Genomic DNA, 19,767 nt, shown 5'->3' on the forward strand with positions numbered 1-19,767 from the left:
CTTTCACTCTTCAGAGAAGCGAGTTGTCTTTCTTAATTCGTTACTATTCTGTTCATTTTTATGGATAGCTCTCATTTCAGCTTAACCCAAGCAATAAATATTCAAATCCCCATGTCAATAGTCAATATTCTTTAGGATATGTAAAGGAATTGAGCACTTCTGAAAAACAGACTCAGGGCATCCTGAGCTCCTTGCTCCTAAATCAGTAGCTGGTTTGGAAAAATCAGCTGTGTGTTTCCAGCTTCTTTTTAACCTTTCTCAGTGTTGAAATATTAGTCCCTGTCCAAGATAGGCTGTCAGAGGCAGACAAGAATCTTTGTATGGCCATCTCCTCAGGAAGTAATCACCATACCTTTGAAAAACTCCTTGTCAAAGTGCATGTTAACAATAAGTGCTGGGAATTTTAGGTATTGTCAAGAGGAGCATAGGATTGAATTCCACACCTGGAATTTAGAAGATGCCAAAGGGAGAAAAGAGAGCAAACCAATGGAGGGATCCAAATCAATTAGGTTCAGAAAGAAGAGCAATAATGATGATTGGAAATAACAGTCCCTAGTTGTGAAGGTAATTGTGGCAAGGCATAGCTTACTTTTTGTTTCAGGATGATGTGTCAAAGGCAGCTATGCATCAGCTTAATGAAAAGACCTATTTCATATCTTAATCTGATGCCCTGGTCCTTGTGTCTTTAATTAAAACCAGAAGTGAGCCCTGTGATGTTGTGTGGAGAAGAGTATGGTGTGCTAAGTCTTCATCCTGGATCATCTCAAGTGAACAGGGTGATAGTGTTCCCGTACTTTGAATTTAGGATAATTTGCTTGCCTAAGGGTTTGCTGTTTTAAAAATAACAATCACAAAACACTGAAGAGCTTCATCCCTCCCGACCTCAGAGAAGAACTTTGGCTGGCTGTTATTTTACACAGACTAGTGTAGCTTTCCTTGTGGATTTAAAGAAGTCACCTCTAGGGCAAAGATTTTCCCTGTAGCTCCTCTTTCCTTGGGCTAGACGTATTTACGTCTCATACGTAAATATCATCAAACCTAAGTAATTAATTCATTCTCAATTAGTTTGAAATCCTCTAGATCCAAAGCTCATCCTTTTTTAATGTTTAGCTTTTTAATTTTTTAAATTTTATTTATCTCCTAACACCATAAGAAGTGTGGACATGGAGACTTTATTCAAAGAGAAATTAAAATCCCACTTTTAGTTGGGAATGGCATTCAGTGTATGAGCTGTTGTGTTGCGTGACCGTCTGAGAAGGTTTCTGTGAGCTGGTAACTGTAGCCAGTGCTGCAGGCTGGATCGTATGTCCAGGCTGGTATTTCAGCCTCCTCTTAGTGTCCAAAGAGTTTTAATAAGACAAAAGGCCAATTTCAAGTTTGACTATTTCAGTTTACTGGGATCTTTGCTCAACACAAAACAAAATGCACTGTGGGGGGTTGTTTCTTCTATTCAACAAGGGGCAACATACTTTCAGAGGCTAAAAAATGGACATTTTCTACATGCTTATGTACAAAATAGATAAAATATGTGAGCTAACCTTCAACCTCTTCAGCTTGTCTCCTATTTCTGTGGAGAGATTCTGCTTCTCCAAAGCAGAGAGGAAGAGCTGTCCATGTTAATGAAGCCTTCCAGGACACGGGCATGGTGTGGACTGATGTAGGTACATTTTCCTTCAAAGCAGGAGCCTATCTCTCAATGTGTTAAAACTGCCCCTTGCCCCGTGTTCTCACTCAGATGAAGGAACCAGAGTTCAGCTGGCACCAGACTCTACTATTTTGGCTGATAAGCTTTAGTGTAAACAAATGAAGTCTCTGAATTATCTGGCATGAGGATCAGTTAGGGGTGCTGGCTTCCTATAGCCTTAATCTAGTTGGCCTAAATGATTTATAAACTGGCAACATGATAAATGTTGTTTTAAGTGGACAAATCACATTGAAGAGGTGTAACTTTCTGTCAGTGTGTAACATGACCGCCTCTCTTAGGGGAAGAATAACAATCACAAAGAGCAGTAAAGGTAACAGGATCACTAGTAGGCATATTCCTTCTCTACAGCATAAATCATTAGAGGGGCACTTCTTTCCTTCCTCTTTGCTTGCCCTTCTTTGTCCTTTCTTCCTTTTTTTTTTTTTTTTTTTTTTTTTTTTTTTTTTATATGGTATTTTCTAGCACCTCCATATCATTTTGGAAAGCTAAACCCTCCATTTGATTTGTGCTGCACTTTCTTCATAAATCTATGAAGCTTGTCTCCATCAAGCTGTATTTTCCATTAAAATATGGTTCCCAGGTGATTTTCAATACTATGAAAAACATGTAGCCATAAGTCTTTTACTGATTGTTTATTATCTGTTTAGGTGCTCCTGAGGATTTTGACAGCTAGGACTTGTATCATATGTAATGTAATAAAAGTGGATGTCTTCAGCGTAACAGGGATAGCTGGCCTTTCATTTCTGTTGCCAGAGCTGTATTTGTTTTTTATGTGTTGGTTTGGGCTTTATAACCTGAAACTTTGAGTCTACTCCAAATCAGGTCAGTTTAAACTTCGCATTTTCTTTGCTACATAGATGATCAAAGTCCCCAAAATAAAGTCCAAACAAAACACAACAATAATTTTCCTCTTATAAACAGCACAGGAAGCACTAACAACAGAGCTGGTATTTACACTGTTGCAGGAGTAGATTTACTTCCACTGGTTTCCAGTATGGACCCGTTGTTCCACCTGTGATTGCAGGAAGTGCAGTAGGACATTCTGTATGTCTGTCTTGGATATGAGTAAGAAGTGTGCTGTGGGTTGCAATGTATGAAGCTGCTCACAAGTTGCTGCTTGAAGTCAACGCTTTGAGAGGCTGGTGTCTGATGGTGTTTGTGAAAACTGATAGGAATTCATTAAAATGTCTATCTGTGGGCAAAAGTGCAGATCTTTTGCAGGCAAAGTTACCTCTGGCCTTAAAGAGAACTTTACATTAGGATTACAGGATCAGCCAGTATTTAGGCACTGATTATCTGGTAGAAGACAATAAGGCTGACTGAGGAATAAAGCCTTACCTAAACTCCAACAGCATGCTGTGAGTTCAGTTTGTCAAGTCTATCTATTATTACATATCTTATTATCACAAGAAAAGCCACAGGCATCCTAACAAGGATGCCTTTTGCTTAGGAAAATTTGTCAGGGCTGGCTCCATCAGAGAGCAGAGGGAAAGAAGGAGCTCTCTTGGAGATGGGCTAAGAGAAGAGAAGTGGACCAGCACGTAGTTTCTGGCTCTGTGGTTAGTAGCAAGGCCAGTCTCCTGTGTTGACTCATCATTTCCTCATCAGTGGAACAGGGAAGAATTGATTATTATCATAAACCGGTGCAGGAGTCAGAAGGAAAACAACTAATAATTATTAGGACAATTTGTAATTTAAAGGTTGGCTTTATAGCAAGCAAGCAAAATAATTTACTATGGTCAGGAAAACTACTCAGCTTGGATTCCAGTGTCTTTATAATATGGAATGTCCTCTCTCTGCCCTGCAAAGAGATGTTGTCTCAGTGGTATTTACACAGTGGTTACACAGATTTGATATAACCTTGGGTTTGCATTGTGTCTTCTCCAGTTGGACCTCAGAAATGGTTGTCCAATGAGAAACTACCATTTCCTAAATGCTTGCTAAAGCACTTAATTGTGAAAATAACTAGTTTACCTCACATCAATTTGAAAAATTACTCATTAATTTTTGAGGTGCAGCCACCTTCCCTGGAGGACAGAACTACTGATCTCATCTGTACCTAAAACTTGGCTTTGCTTGCTAGCAGGCGTGTCTGATCTGCAAATGAAATTTGGCTTACTGTCTCAGTTTCCTTATAAACACCCTTGGCTACACCTTTGGCAGAACACATGATAATTAAACAATTGTGGCTTATACTGTACAGGCTGAGCAGAGCTGGCAGGGAAGAGTTTAGATGACTGTCATTCAACACAGAAATACAGTTTTCCTCTGCTTTTCAGTGGCATTTACTAGCAAAGTAAAGTTGAAAGTCTCTAAGAGCTATATGAGCTTAAAACAGCTGTAGTTTTCTTTCTTATTTTTTCCTTAATATATTGTTATTTAAGCCTAAATTATCTGAGCAGCTGGTAGAGAAATAAGATAGATTGAGGGATTTGAAGAAGCTGAGATTTGATTCAGTACCACTACCTGAGAAATATTCTTTACCTTCAGAAGTTTTAAAGCATCCAGCTCTTGATTAAATATAGCGAATTGTTCAAACCCTCTGGAGGCAGTTAACAGCAGACTTCTACCAATGCAAACTGCATTGATAGATATGCTAGGCACATTTTTTGGTGTTTGAAATTATCTTTGCTCAAAACTGAAATAACTTCAACTGCAACTGCTGAAAACTGATTTTAGTAGGTTTTTAAAAATATATTTTGTTTTCAAAACAAAATTTTGTTGGATCTTTATTTCCACTGGACTCTAGCCATTTCTAGCTAAGTAATTCCACATGCAGACCTCTTGTTTCTCAATTGTTATCTTCTGCTTTGCTTTTAGTCTGCAGAATTGCCATTCTCTGCCCTCAGTCTTGGCTGTAGGGATTTCAGCTTCTGAGATTCAGCCCTCCTTTGTCCACAGTATCCAAGGAATGTTCCAAGGCAGAGCAGAGAAATTGAAGCAAGGTGTCCTGAGTGTTCCCACAGTGATGAACAGTGTGCACAAAGGTTTTCCCAGTAGTTCACTGGTGTCCAAACTTACACCCAATGTACTCTTCCATCTTTCGTATAATATTTTAGCACTGATTCACTCCTGAAATGAAAACCTCTTGAAGAGCAGAGGCTGATGCAGTTAAAATCCTCTGGGTTATGATCATTTAAAGCCAAATGGCCCACTGGTTAATGTCATTTACCTTATGACCAGTTATTAGGTATTTCCTTGTTAAGCAGAAAATCTCTTTTGCCCAGTGTTGTAAACCAACTTAATAGCATTTCATAGCAATTGGAAAAAGAAAATTGGGGAAGTAGGGTTCATTTACTGGCCATTTCAGCATTTGAGATGTTCCTTTTATTTTATTTTTAAATGAACTCTGATAATCAGAATATTTGTGTGAATATTACCTCAGTAAGGACATTAAAATTAGAATATGTAATATCTTTATTTCTAACACCCTAAAAGGATGTTATTGCTGAACATCTTGGTGCTGTTGTTTTGGGGGTTACAAAACTGAACCCACCAGCTTGGGAGAAGGAAAAATCTTTCATTCACCAGTTGTCCTATTTGCCCTGATACTCCTTTCAAAGCCAAGCTCTATTTCCTTCTCCATGAGTACACCAGAATTTCCCAAATAGTTACAGGGTTCTTGTAGCTCCTGATGGACTGCACAGATTTTATAACAACTTGCTTCATCCAACTTTGAACATCTACTATTCTTTTTTTCAAATATTGTGATTATATGCCCTGTGCTGTTCCTCTTGGCTGTTCTGAGAAATTATCATTCTCAGCTTTCACAGCCCCAGGTCATTTATTCCCCTTTTTTTCCTTGATATGAAGGATAATTGTTCCATTGGTGTGTTTGCATGCAGCATTCAGTACATATTTACCAATTAGATGGCAGCCTTCTTTTTTCCTAGCTGAGCTGTCGGCCTTTAGCCTCCTGTCATAGAACATGTTCTTCATGCCCCTGAACTTCCTACTTTCCCTTTTTCTACTCTGTTTCAGTTTGAATTTGCCTTAATTCTCATGCCCTAGGTGGGGAGATACATACCCAATTCTCCAGTCCATGGGGTACAGAAACTTGGCCCGTTTTTTCCAGGTCTGCATGCCTTGACTCATATTCTAGGATTTTGTTTTTTTTTTCATGTCCACATCAGCAAGCTTGCTTGCCATCTTATGAAAGATAAATATGCCCAGGTCACTGTCTGCTGGGATGTTTGCACCTCACTGCAAAGTTATTACTGTTATTTGTCCCTAAACGCATTCCCTTTTTACACTGTTGGGTTTTTTACCACTATTTCCAAATTTCTGGTTCATCCCGTGGTCCTTGTGGAAGTCATCTGGCCTTGCCTGTGTACTGGTGAAGCCTCCCTTGGGCTGGGGCAGAGTTCCACTCTCACCTTTGCAGTCTGCATTTAGAAGAATCAATTCTTTGCCTCCAGTGACCGTGGTCTGTAGTGAGACAGCAAATGTGTGGCCAGAGGATGATCCAAGATCCCCGTAACTGGTCATGGGCATGAGCACAGGTGCTTCCAGCTCCTTGTGGCCATTTCCCAGTAGCAGGTTGTAGCTAATAGACTCTCACAGTGGCTGTAAAAGACTCTGTGCCCTGGACTAATCTGATGGAATAGGATGAATTTCAACTGCTAAACCCTCCCTCCTGAGGCCAAATGCTTTAAAGTAAGATCTGATGCAGATCCTTATCCTAGCACTGTCAATAATGTTTCCAGAGCACGTCACCTCTTTTTCCTTTCAAATGTTGTTTATTAATTTATTGATCTTTCCAAGTCAGATTGCAGTTAATCTACACGATTGTGTGAATTGGGTGGAGTTGATTTAATTAATAAATAGTACTGAGTTTAGTTTAAAATTTACATTATTATTGCCAGTAACAGCATGCAAAAGTCATAACTAGGAGTCCTTCTCTCCATACAAACACAATAAAATTAAGAGTTACATACTTCCCAAAAAATTAAAGCTGTAATTCTTTTCTGTGTGTATTCCAACTCTGAAGATTTAATGTTTCAGGCTTTTCTCCACTACTGTGATGCCTAACAGCAATTCCCTTTGTTGAAATGTTTTTATTTAGGGTCACTTAGTGACAGGGCTTGAAACATTTTAACAAAACTGAACCAACAAAATCCAAGACGATGAAGTGAAAAGCATGAAATATTACTTCTCTCTTCACCAAAAAACCTAAAACAACAACAACAATTGGTCTTTGCATTGGTAGATCCAGAAATATTTATCTCTTTAGTCATAGCAAGAAATAGTTATTTCCCCAGGTGGTAATGCCTCTGAGAAATGTGTGGAGTGCTGCTCAGTAAGAAGTTGACCTGCTTGGCTCCTTTGAAATGAGGGTTTAGTGCTGCAAAGTGGGCCATGCACATGGGCACTACCATGAATACTCAGCTGAGACTCCAGGATTGGCTTTAATGAAGGAGATGTGGCCTGGCTTGTGGTTCCCATCATCCAGAATCACAGGCTTTTGCATTCCTTATTGTATTTATGAGAATTATTTGATGCTGTGAATAATTCAGGAAATTTCAAGATTATTGGGCTGCCTTTTTAATCTTATGTTTTGTTTTGCTTTTAAACACATTCGTTTTCAAACTTGTGGTTTCCAAGTGGCTACAACTGTCATTTCTCTCAGGCATAACTCAATTAAGGAAAATCTCATGACACTTCATAGTTTTTGGTTTATATGTAGAAATTCCCTGTCAAGAATAATAACATTTTCTAGTTGTGAACTCTTGGGTTTGCAATCTTGAAATGTGTTTTCTATGGGCCCTCATGCTAGGGTGAACATTCCTGGTTTGCACTTTGAATATTTGATAAAACAAATATACAAAAAACACATGAAAAGTTAATAAAATTAAAAGTTAATTCCCATAAAAGTGGGAATTAATTTTACAAGGAATTTCCAAGTATTTGTGCAGCACTGGCTCTTGCACATCTTTTGCCTGAAGAATTGGTTTCCTTTAAACATTCACATTTAAGCAGCTGTATTCATTATTGAACCAACTATCAACAGCCAAGGGATGTGGCCTTTATCAAATTTAATAAACCTTTGAGGACTACAGAAAGAATACACTTGTCTTTAAAGATCAGCTTGTCCACATGAAAACTAAACAGGAACTCAGATCAAATTCTTTCTTATGGATGCGTTGTGAAAGCCAGCTGTTCAGTGTTTTGCAATAGAAATTAGTAATTTTAACAAAGCATTATACTTCTTTTAATGGCCTATAATGTTTATTCTCTGTCTTGTTTTTTATTTTTCTAATTTTTTTCATTCTCCTTTGACATGGAGATCAGAATCTGGCCTATGTGATGTAATAAGCTAAAAGAAGTATACAAATTTAAGCGTGTCTAACTATGTGAATACAAGTTAGACTATTAATTCAAAGTGCCTTGCCATGTTTATTAATGTTCTGTGTTATGAGATTAAAGCTATAATTTAGAGTTACAGGAATTATAAACAAATCTTTAGCAAGTCATATACTAACCATAATAACTTTTAAAGGGTGGAGTGCAATTTATTCAACATTGTAAGAAAAAATAAGGTAAATGAGTTAGCTTAGGGGTGGGGCAGCAGCAAACTGCTTGTGGAGACTCTTATTCCCTGAGGTGATAGAGGTTAAATGCATTACAGAGCTTATAGGCTGGCTCCCTAGAGAGAAAAGGGGCCAGACGTTTCTAGCTGACATGTCAAGGACACCACACATTTGCCCTTCTGACTAATGGCACGATACTGAGCTGAAGCAAGGCTGCAGCAGCAATTTTCAGAGAGAAAAATGGAATACAATAGGTGGCTCCTAATTAGAGAGGAGGGCAAGATGCTGGCACAGTCTTAGTGTTTAAGAGGTCCACTAACTGAAGGTACGGTGAGCCTGAGACAACTAATACAAACTTGGAATATTATGAAAGTAGTATTGGGCAAGAAGGCAGTTTAGGTGAAGTGTCCACAAAGAAGCCTTCTCCAGTATAACCTCTGTAAGGAAAGTCTGGGCATTAAACTTAGGCCAGGTCCTTCACACTGAAAACAGTCTTCTGCTTCAACTGGTTGTTTAAATGGGTTGTGTCTCAAGTTTCCACTCTAATTCACTAATTTTACTTAAGAGTAGCAGGACAGATGCACAGAAACAGGAGTGAGGGATACACTCCAGGGATGGAGGGGGGATGTGTCAGTGGATATGCACATGAAAGAAGATGCCTAGGTAGGCAGGATTACTGTGTGAAGGAGAGAAAGTTGTAAGGAGATTAGAGTATAGAAGTGAGTAAAGGGAAGACTTGGAGTAGGCAGGTGAAGTGCAAGGAGGGAAGGAAAATGAGGAAGGAGGGGCCGAAGCTGCTCTCAGTGCTGCAACTCAAACCAAAAGCTATTTCACATTAAATCTAGGAACTCCTGACTCTTTAATGAACACCCAAACCACCAAAACCCACCACTTGTGTTGCAGAAATGTTATAGCTAGCACATGCTGTATAGTAACATATTAATGAGGCTTGGACCTGAAGAAACATAGCAAGCCAAAACTGTGATTCCTACTTGCAAAGCTATTTTACTGCAGCTTTAAATCTCTAAATCTTTAAACTTCAATGTTTTAAATCTCATCTGAAAGTTATTTATTTCTTTTAATGTCCTTTTAACATCACTCTTCATGAAAGACCCAGGTACAGAGGGGACTACATAGGTAAGCAGATAGTCTTGAATGTGGAACCATGTGTTAGGAGAGCAATATTGCTGCTAGATGTAAAATCTCTTGAGAAGTCTTAGACATTGTCCTTGAAGAACTGATGAGAAAATGAGGGCAACGTGAGAAAAAGGACGTGAAGACCATCACCATTCCAGTATTTTCTGCTGCACTGAATCAGACCTTTTGGCAGTGGAAATGAGAAACTGAAGGTGTGGGTTTTACATGTTGGTTAGAATGGGTTTTGAGCTGCTTGGTAGCAGAGATGTACAAATGTTGCAATAGATCACACTGAAAGATAGGTGGAAGGAAATGTTCCATTGATTAGGGTACATGGCATACAGAGAGCAACAGAAAGCACATATCTACGTTCCTCTGCCAGGCTCTTGCCTTTCCAGCAACCTCTCTTGCCCAACAAGCCTCAAGAATGCACACTCCCTTAATCCTCTGCTGGGAGGTTTGGGGCTTGGTGGAAGAAAGGACCTTCAGCAGCAGGAGGGAGGGTTGTTTGGAGAATGAAATTCAGTAAACTCCAACCTCCAAGTGAACCTGCTGGGACTGATTTGCTGCCAGCCCTGGGAACAGAACTGCAGCACTCAATTCCTGAATCCCATCAGCTCCCACAGCCTGGAGGGTTCACACTGCTCTATCTGGCACCTCTTCCCATGTCAGAACAAGGCATTGTGTGTGTGATTTCAACATGCTTCTGGTTTTGTTCTAACTGCCAAGAAACACTAGTTGCATTATTATGAAATGATTGAGGAGTATTTGCTCATACAAATTATTTGTTTTAAGAGTTTAGTAATTAAATGTCAACACAGTGTTGGTGTCTGAAAAGCTCTTGTGTGAAAGCCCTGCTCTAACTTGAAACTGCAACACACTGTTTCTCTTCCCTCAAAACAGATTTGTTTGAAACACCCTGTTTGGTAGAATGCATCTTGCTGTAACACGCATGGTCTTTGGCCTTCAAAGACACCCTTGTGCAAAGGGCGTGTTGCATTAATTTGTTCAGCCAATTTAGGGTGTGTGGCATTAATTTGTTTGGCCAATTTGTTTAGAATCTGGCAGGGCATAGGCACCCAGTGCAATGTCTGTGCATAATGCCTGTGTCATCTCTACACCAGATCTCAAGAGCAGGAGATTTACTGCGTGATGCCGGCCACACCTTGAGCTGCTGCCCAGGGGAACAAAGGCAGGAACCAAAGCAACACGGAGCTTGCTGGGGGCGAGTATGGAAATGCATTTCTTATTTGAACAACTGGTTTCCACACACAGTGCCTGAGCTGCAGGAGTAAGTGCTGGTATGGTTTCACTGCCAGCACTGACTGTGCTCACCTGAGGCACAGACGATAATATTCACACCCACAGTAAGCCCCACTTCACCTCAGTGAGCAGCCATGCACAATTCAGTATGAAATGACTACGTTTTGGTGCAGCAGTGTGTAGATCACTGAAGAATGCTAATGCTAAAGTCCATCGAGCTTTTGACTTGCATAGAAATAATGTATTTTAATCCTTTATAATTTTGCAAGATGCTTCTCTCTCATTCCTATTTTCTGTCATGCTTAAGATGAACGGTAATGTGCTTTCCAAAATATTTCTCTGTAAGGATCGACTAGTTATACATAAGAACTGAAAAAGTGGACAAGGTCAAATTTAAAAGTAAACAGCTGTTGTTCAAAATGTGAACATTAATTGACTTCAACAGCACTAGGTTTTAGAAATTGTCGATAAAAATCCTTGTCTTTTTTTTTTTCTTTTGTCTTAACAGGCATCAAGATCTGGGATTAGAGCTGATGGAAAAGACGATAACATTTTCTATTTTCCATTAAAATTTATTTTTCACAAATGTCTATAACACCAGTTAGTTTTCTTCAGAAGTTAGGCTAAATGTTCTGAGATTCGTATTATGGTTCTGGGAAGACATCTATATTCTGAGAAAGACAGGCATTGAGGTTGGTGACATCATGGAAGAGCTTTTGCTTCACTTAAGTCAGATTTTTTCACCCTAGGTGATGCCTACACTGTTGAATTCAAAAGAGTAGATAAATGAAAGAAAGGGTACCAGGCCTAGATGTGTATACATCTAGACTTTCTTATACACATTTATTTTGTGAACTGCTGTCAAAGGATCGAGTAGGCTGAGAATTTTGTGCCATTTATAAAGGTGTCCTTATGCAGTGGTTTAAAAACACATGTACAAAGTCACCAGGCTTATTCACTGGGCACCTGGGAGTGAGGTGTCACTGAGATGCTGAAGACTGGAACTTGTGCTTTCTGCATCACGTATGAAATGCCAAAAAAATCAGGTGTGCAGAAATGCTCCCATTTCCCAGAATAAGACTGTACATTTCAGAGTGTGTTAAGGATACTAATGGATGACCTACAGTGAGCTAAACACTGTGCAATCTAAAGCCAAGGGCTTTATGTCAGGCTTAGAGATTTTTGAATGGTAACACACTTTTCAAAGAGCCTAAAAGTAATTAGCCTTTCACTCCAAGTTGACACACTTATACTTTTAATATCAGGAATAAGGAAAAAGACTAAGGCTTCTAACCTCAAATCCATAGCAGCTTAGGCACTTTCACCTCGCTGGTTTTGTTATGACAGCTCTTTGTTTGGCTGATAGTGAGTGGTGTTTTGAATAGAAGTGCTTTTGCTGTTGCTTTGCCACTTTCCGGTAATAAGGGAGGACTTGGAGGTTATGCAGCAAGGTGCTAATTGACATTAACACTCAAGACAGGAAATGCTGACACAATTTAAAATTAACATCCTGTCAATATACTGCTGACCTGTGTTAAACATGTACTTTGTCAAACTTTCAGAATTAGATTTTAATACAGAAACAGTGTAATGGTGGGAGTATTGCTGGTCTTGAGAAAAGTGAATTTAATACACCAAGAAGTCACCCAACTCTTTCCCATTTTAGCTTACCTTTTCTCAAACAAGGAAAGTTAAATTTTGCCCCAAAGGGTCAAAAATATGTATAAAGCTATCTAAGCTAAAAATTATGCCACATTTGTTCATTTTCAATTACTAAAATAAACTGTTCTTCTGTTCTAAGTTTATTTTAGATTTCCATTATCAATGACAATGATTCCTGGATACGGATTTTACAAAATACTGTGACAGATATATGGCATAATGTACCAAACCAAGATAATTGAGTAACTTACCTATTAGTTAAAATGAAAAAAAAAAAAAAGTTTGACAAATAAAAATATAGCAACAGATCACAAAAGTGATTTACTTGTCAGCGTGTTATTCGTTCCTTAACTACAGAGCTATGAGGATATTTCTACTTCTTAGTGACTCCTGATGTAATTGGAGAAGAAAAAATGGTGTCATGGCACTAGTTCTCAAACAAATAGTTACCAGGTGATGTGATGGTATTTATCAATATTTATTAAAAGGTACACAAAAACTCTTAAAGTACAGTGTGGCTCTGGGTTGATGCTGTACTTTTCCTTTGGTTCAGAGATGACAGTAGCTAATTTTGTTTAAAACTGTCCCATTGACTGCTCACATGCAAAGCTCTGGTGGTACTTGCAGAGTGGCACACTCACAAACTGTCATGAAGCTTTGAAGAAACAAGGGTGCTGCTCACTGCTGAGCAAGTCAGAGCCTTCTCTTTGGAGAGGTGGAAGGCACGAGACAGAATGATGCCCACAAGAGAACCAGAGCATGCTGGGTGTGGTCTGCTCTGTGGAGGAGGCTGTTTGCTGAACATCAGTCAGAGGTTGTCCCAGGTATTAGGATCAGTATGAAGAGAGGCACGGAGCCAGGAAAAGGTGATGAGAAAAAAGGAAGCAATTGGAGGAGAAGATTGGGCTGTGTGGAAGGAGGTGGAGCAGGGCAGTTTGAAATGGGAGGTGTTGGTAGGAGCAGACCTGCGCAGGCTCGGGGAGTGTGGAAATGTTTCAGGAAGGTGGTGCAAGCTGCATATCACTCCTGGCAAACTTTCTCTAAGAAAACAGTAAGTGGGTGGCCTGTTGCTGTATGCTGCTTCCCACTGACAGTTCCTGGGAGCGGGCCAATATTGTGTGTTGCAGTTAAGGTTACAGTGAGACTGGAAAAATATTGGCTGTAGCCCTGGTTCTGCAAATTATTTGCACAGGGCACCTATTTCCATTAATAACAAAGTGCTCTGAAAGGCGACCATCTCAGTTGGAGTGTGTGAAAAGGGGGAAGGTGCTCCCGCAGGGAGACACTGCTCTAGTGGAAAGTGCTTCTTTAGAGCAGCTGCCACATTAGGTGGAAAATCTCTAAAGCAGCATCTACTGGGTGATCTTATCCTTTGTTTCAAAGTACTAGTTGAGCATGTAGGAAAGCTGCTCTGATCTGGGGAGGAAGAAAATGAAACTTGTAAATGGAACATACATTGAAGACTTGGACCTTTTGTCTGAAATTATTTGGCAAAGGACTCTCAGAGCAAAATAGTCACCATCAAATGGTCTGTTTTACTCTGTTTTAGTTCTTTCTCCCCAAAAAATTCTTATTTGCCATTTTTCTGTTGTACAAAAGCCAGAGCTATTTCTCAGTAAGGAGCTCAACTATCATGGCCACACTGTGCTCTTGGGGAGAAAAAAAATTGCCTTCCACTACAAAATGTTTACATTGGCTGCTGAGGTTTCTCCTGATTTCCTCTGTTGGGAATGAATAATTAGGAAGTGAACTGGGAGGTGAAAAAGGCCTCTATGTGTTTAAGTCTAATGTCACAGCTTTCCAAGGACAAAGCTTTTAATACATAGAAAGGTTTCTCTGTCAAGCAGATGAATTCAATAGCTAAGCAAGACAGCAAGAAGAGGAGTCAAACAAAGCAGAGAATTCCCAGTGGGCAGCTTTGAGTATACACTTATGACAGGTACTGCATGAAATGGATGCAGAGCACACATATGTGGGACACACAGGCAACACACATAAGGTGTTAATAGTCTCAGCTGATGCCAGGGAAGAAAAAGAGCAGACAGGGTCAGCTACTGTTTCCTGAGCTAAATGTTCTTTTTCTTATGGTGGTCAGAGCCAGGGGTAGTTTTACAATGTGCAAAACATGCACTTGTAATTAAAGTGAAACTCACACTGACAGAGAAAGGGGATGGTGAATGTTGACCTCACATGCTGCATCTGTAGAGCATTTGGGGACATATTCTTTCAGCAGAAGTGATATCGGCTTCTGAAATTCTTTTTTAATAAAAGGTGAACAGGAATAAAGTTCTGTGTTAATTTGTATGCATGGCATGAAGCCATTTCTCAGGAGAAGGCAGTGCTGATGGTACTTTGGAATAGAGAACTACTCCTTTATATTTTTTTTTATTCTCCATTTTTCTATTTAAAAACTGGGTTTTTACCATTGCTTGTAAGCAGTGAAAGTTAAAATAGTAAATAGGAGAAAGGATAAGTAAAACCTATTTTTCCTTCTGTTTGTTTTCTGCTGTTAAGCTGTTCAATACTATCTTCACATAGGCAGGTAATTCCCCAATGTGCCTTAGTAACACATCTACCTGAGCCTGGCTTGTAAATTTCTGTGGAAATCTACCCTTTTAGAAGAGACTTGAAATAGGAACCACTGAAAACTTTGAAGCATTTTCAGATGTATCTTGGCTGATATAGATGGGCCTACAGAAAGAAATGTGTGGAATTTCTGTCAGAACCAGTGTGCTACTGACCCTGAGATGGTGGATGGAAAGAAATGTCTATATGAAAACAGAGACTCAGATCCTCAACTGTTGAGTCATGGCTTGAGCTGCTGTTTTCTGCTTGCCTGGTGGTAGATCTCTCCCCCTGGTTTTGAATTGAAGATTGCTGGGGAAGACAAGAAAATCTGTCCCCTGCTCTAGCCCTCCTGGACTTTTTAATCTTATACACTAACCAAAGAATCAACAAGTATATCATCATCCTTCCAGAGAGATAAGAGCCTCTAAAAAGCAGAGCACTCTGCCTTCCAACAAACTCATGCATAAAAGGTTAATTTAGAGGGTGAGATATCTGTGTATGTTGGACAAATGAGGAGCTGAAGGGATTCTTTTTATTCCTCCCATTCTCCTAGCCTTGGCCAGTGAGTGCAGATTGAATGTATGACTTTACATCATGGAGCACCTCTCCATCACCCAAGCCTTTGTCAATTCACCAAATGTGACAATTATAGCATTTCAGAGATGAGACTTTCTAATCCTATTACTCATTCATCAACCTGCAGATGATAGCAGAAGCCAGATCGAACAGTGCCAAAAGAGCAGTGAGGAGCCTTCTCCAGTGCTGTGAAACTAGGCTTAGCTCAGGCACAATAGGTGTGTAATTTAAGGTTTTGTTGAGCTGAAATCCAATCACATACTTGACTGGTAGATCACAGAAAGACACAGACAAAAAGAATGAGATAATTCTACCTCACACAAACACTTGAATCCGGCTTTGACATAATAACAAGTGTGTGATCAACCTTACACTGCTTCTTTCTTTTTTATTTTTTTAATTTTTATTTGAACCTAGAAATGGGATGGCACTGAAATATTTTGCCTACTTGGGTGTCAGCCAATAATATGAAGAAAAAAAAATACCAGAAGGAAATGGAGGTACTTGTTTAGATAAATAAATCTATAAAGTACAAATGTTCATTATATGAAAGATAATCAGAAAATTTAGCTTCCAGGCTTTGCTCAGTGCTCAGCATCTGGCACCTGTTGCTTTTCAGACATGGGGAGGATCTAGCAGAAATTTGAGGACTACAAAGCTAAAAAAGAAACCAACCCTGACTATAGGAAGAAAAACTGTACTGTGAACATTATTCTCTCTCTCTCTTGCTAGTAAAATGCTCCTTTTGCATTGTCCTGTTCCAGCCATGGGAGCTCCTGTGTGTGGGTGGGTGCTGGGTGCTGCAGCCCTGTGCCACTGCTGGTCACGTAACCACACACAGGGGACTGCGAGTGCAGAGGAGAGGAACACTGTCTTTCCTGGAAACACAAAAGGAGTTTGTTCTCTTCTGTGGTTAAAGGTGTAGCTTCTCATCAGATAGTGTGTTATTTGTATTGGGTTTTGTAAAGGATAGGCTTCAATACAGGCTGCTCTAGGAGTGGCCTTTAATATTAACAAAATTAAGTGTAAAGCACGTCAGTTAAGAGCTTTGGGAAGAAAGCTCCTTGGAATAGGAACGTCCACATTTATGTCCATCATCAGTACTTCCATATAGTGTAGCAGTCCAGCTTCTTTAGCCAAGTCTTCTGTCAAGACCAAACTTAAAAAAATCACATTTCCATAGTTTTTTTTTGGGCATCTCTAGCTCTTTGAACTGACAAATTCAGTGGGATTAACTGTACATGGAATTTGGTGCTAGCTTTAGGTGTCATGCCACTCAGACATGTATAAACCCCAAACTAGGGGAGACATTAAAAACCTGAGAACAAGCCCTCTCCTAGAAAAAAGGGCAAAGTGTTTTAACAACTCAGGCCTGGCAGAGGAACAAGCCCTTTAGTGTAGTGGTGGAGAAAATATGGGGTTTTAAAGTCTGCAAATCAAGAAATGCTTTCAAGCCACATTACTTGAGTGGATATGTAAGACTCCAAATGCCTTAGACCAAATTACATGGCCAGGGGATCTCTGAGGTTCAACCAGCTCATGAACATGGGCAGGGTGAAACTCGAGTGGAGGGCAGCTGGCAGAGCTCCTCTGCAGCCACAGTAACACCTGCACTGAGCCTGTGCCAAGGCAAAAAAGCCAGTTCCTGGTGTCAGTAGTGCAGGGGATAGGGCAAAAACCCCAGAAGCCCAGAGACACAAAAAGGAAGGGGAATCTTTGGCATCTAAGGGTTAAATTAAAGTTCAAAGCTTGTCATTAGTCATGAAATACCAAAATTCAAGCAATGTTTTGCTATTGAAAAAGTAAATAAATTACCAATTTGCAGGATATCAGACTCAGAAGCATGCAGAGACAACATCAATTTAAAGTTTTTTTTTTCTTGTATAATAAGTGAATTAGTGGAGAAAAATCCTACAGCAATGAAGCTCATATTTAAACATGACAGAGGGAGTTATTTTCAATGGCTTATAGGAATACAAGGAGATTGAGATATGTTCCAAACACAGGGAAAAAAGAGATATCCACAACACAGTATAATCTGAGAAACTGAAATGGGGTTTAATATGGTTCCCAAACTGCAGAGATGTCATAAACATAGCGATTTCCTTTAGCAGTATAAACTCTGACATTTGACCAGACAATTGCCTTGGGGACATTAGCTAAAATAGCCTCAGCTTTAAAATTGAAATATGAACTTCTAAAGGCTCTGGTAGTTGCTTTCCAGTGACACTGAGACAGCTAACATGACTAGTGGCTGCTGCTGGATATATCAGCATCCCTAATTTAGAAGTAGGCTGGAGATTTTGGCTGTTGAGCTGCAGACGCCCTCTGATCTGGAAATGTTCTTTCCCTTAAGTTTGCACATGTGGGTAGCTCAGCTGCCTTTCACCAACAAGAAGACAGGTATAGTTTTCACCATCCTTTTTGCCTGTCAGGAAGCCAAACACGGCTGCAGTGGTGCGCAGCAGGGCTGTGCTGCAGGGCTGTGCTGCAGGGCTGGCATGCAGCAGGGCTGGCATGCAGCAGGGCTGGCGTGCAGCAGGGCTGGCGTGCAGCAGGGCTGGCGTGCAGGGCTGTGCTGCAGGGCTGTGCTGCAGGGCTGGTGTGCAGCAGGGCTGGTGTGCAGCAGGGCTGGCGTGCAGGGCTGTGCTGCAGGGCTGTGCTGCAGGGCTGGTGTGCAGCAGGGCTGGCGTGCAGCAGGGCTGGTGTGCAGGGCTGTGCTGCAGGGCTGTGCTGCAGGGCTGGTGTGCAGCAGGGCTGGCGTGCAGCAGGGCTGGTGTGCAGGGCTGTGCTGCAGGGCTGTGCTGCAGGGCTGGTGTGCAGCAGGGCTGGCGTGCAGCAGGGCTGGCGTGCAGGGCTGGCATGCAGGGCTGGCGTGCAGCAGGGCTGGCGTGCAGGGCTGTGCTGCAGGGCTGTGCTGCAGGGCTGGCATGCAGCAGGGCTGGTGTGCAGCAGGGCTGGCATGCAGCAGGGCTGGCGTGCAGGGCTGTGCTGCAGCTCCTCGGGCCCCTGTTCACAGGGTGATCCCGCAAGGCCAGGCCCTTCCATGGCCTGGGGAGAGCCCCTGCAGGCCAGTACAGAGGCTGCTGCTTCCCTCCATGTTTTGGGGAGGTTTATTATTCCTTTGGCTGTAGGACACAGTTTGGGTTCCTTTGTGCTGCAGTGCAGCTCCTGAGGGGCGGCCCGCTGGGGCGAGTACCCTGAGGGGGAGCAGCAGGTGCCGGGACAAATGCAATTGTTGGGGGTCTCGGGGGCTGCAATGCTCTCTGTGGGAGCTGTTTGATGCTGGTGACCCCACACTGAATCAGGAGGGGAAGGAGGAAACTGCATTCAGCACTCTCTGTATAAGTACCTCTGCTAATGACCTGTGCCTGGTAAGTAAGGTGTAAATGTATGCATACAGTCAGCACTTTGGCAAGTGCCCTCTCTTTATAGACATGCTTGCACACTGCACTGTATTTTTATTCAGCATACTCATTTATGGTGTTATATTGCTGCAAAATGTTACCCAGATTAACAGAGAGAAATGCTTTTTGTTGCTGCTGGCTTTTCAATATCCAGGAGCAACTAGAATGCTTTAGACTGTGTAGGTGAGCGTTTGCTCACCTGTGTGGATCCCTGATCCATCTCTCCTTTGGCAACCAAATCAGCTGTGGGGATAACTATGTGATTTTTCTGCTTTTATCTAGTATAATAAAGACAGCAAGGTAATCCAGTTTATGGCTTATGCTGTCTTCCCAGCCACCAAGTACTTTGTATTGTGTGCTCTCCGTAGAAAAAGGAAGTAAGGACTTCTTTGATAGTATGGTCCCTTCAACTCCATGGGTTCACTCTCTGCACACCAGCTCTGAGTGCACCTAGGTGTCTGTGGTCCCCTTCAGGACAGCACGTGGTAAGGAGAGTCGGGGAAAATTTGATATTTTCCTAACTTCAAAACAAGCAGGACAAACATCACTTCTTCCCCCTTGCTCTCTTCCACCCAGCCTTTGCCTCACCCCCTATGGCCCTTTGCAAACCTGTGTGAGCTGTGGGGGACCTGGCTGCCTCACTAAAATCCTGCTCTCTGCAGTAGCCTTTAAAAGGTCAGCCTTCACAGGCAATGGTGGGTGTGTTTGCATCACTCTTTTCTTTTTGCCTTCATAGTCTTTCCCTTGGTTCCTTGTCAAACTCTAAGAAAAGCTCTTGAGAGCCACAGAACAGGGGCAGCTTTGGCCTCAAAGAAATTTAAGTAGCATGTTTCTGTCTGTGCAGATCCCAGATCGTTGCTGTCTGCTGCTGTAAAGAGTCAGCCTCCCTTGGTTGGTGACTAACAGCAGCAACACTTAA

The 19,767-nt window shown here is 41.2% G+C and overlaps 1 long non-coding RNA gene across 7 annotated transcripts in view; it reads left to right on the plus strand.

The window, feature by feature from the left end:
- LOC146766425 (uncharacterized) overlaps positions 1-19,767 on the plus strand; it is a 202,243-nt gene that overhangs the window by 29,193 nt on the left and 153,283 nt on the right. For 3 of the 7 annotated variants that reach the window (XR_014957749.1, XR_014957752.1, XR_014957747.1), the window contains exon 3: positions 10,497-17,844. The exons of 3 other annotated variants lie outside the window; for them this stretch is intronic. This is a non-coding gene — a long non-coding RNA (uncharacterized LOC146766425). The remainder of the gene's footprint in view (positions 1-10,496; positions 17,845-19,767) is intronic. One more of the 7 variants, XR_014957748.1, reaches the window with a different exon arrangement.

This window comes from Lonchura striata, chromosome 11 (assembly GCF_050655825.1).
Source record: "Lonchura striata isolate lonStrDom1 chromosome 11, ASM5065582v1, whole genome shotgun sequence".
Lineage (NCBI taxonomy): Eukaryota > Metazoa > Chordata > Aves > Passeriformes > Estrildidae > Lonchura > Lonchura striata.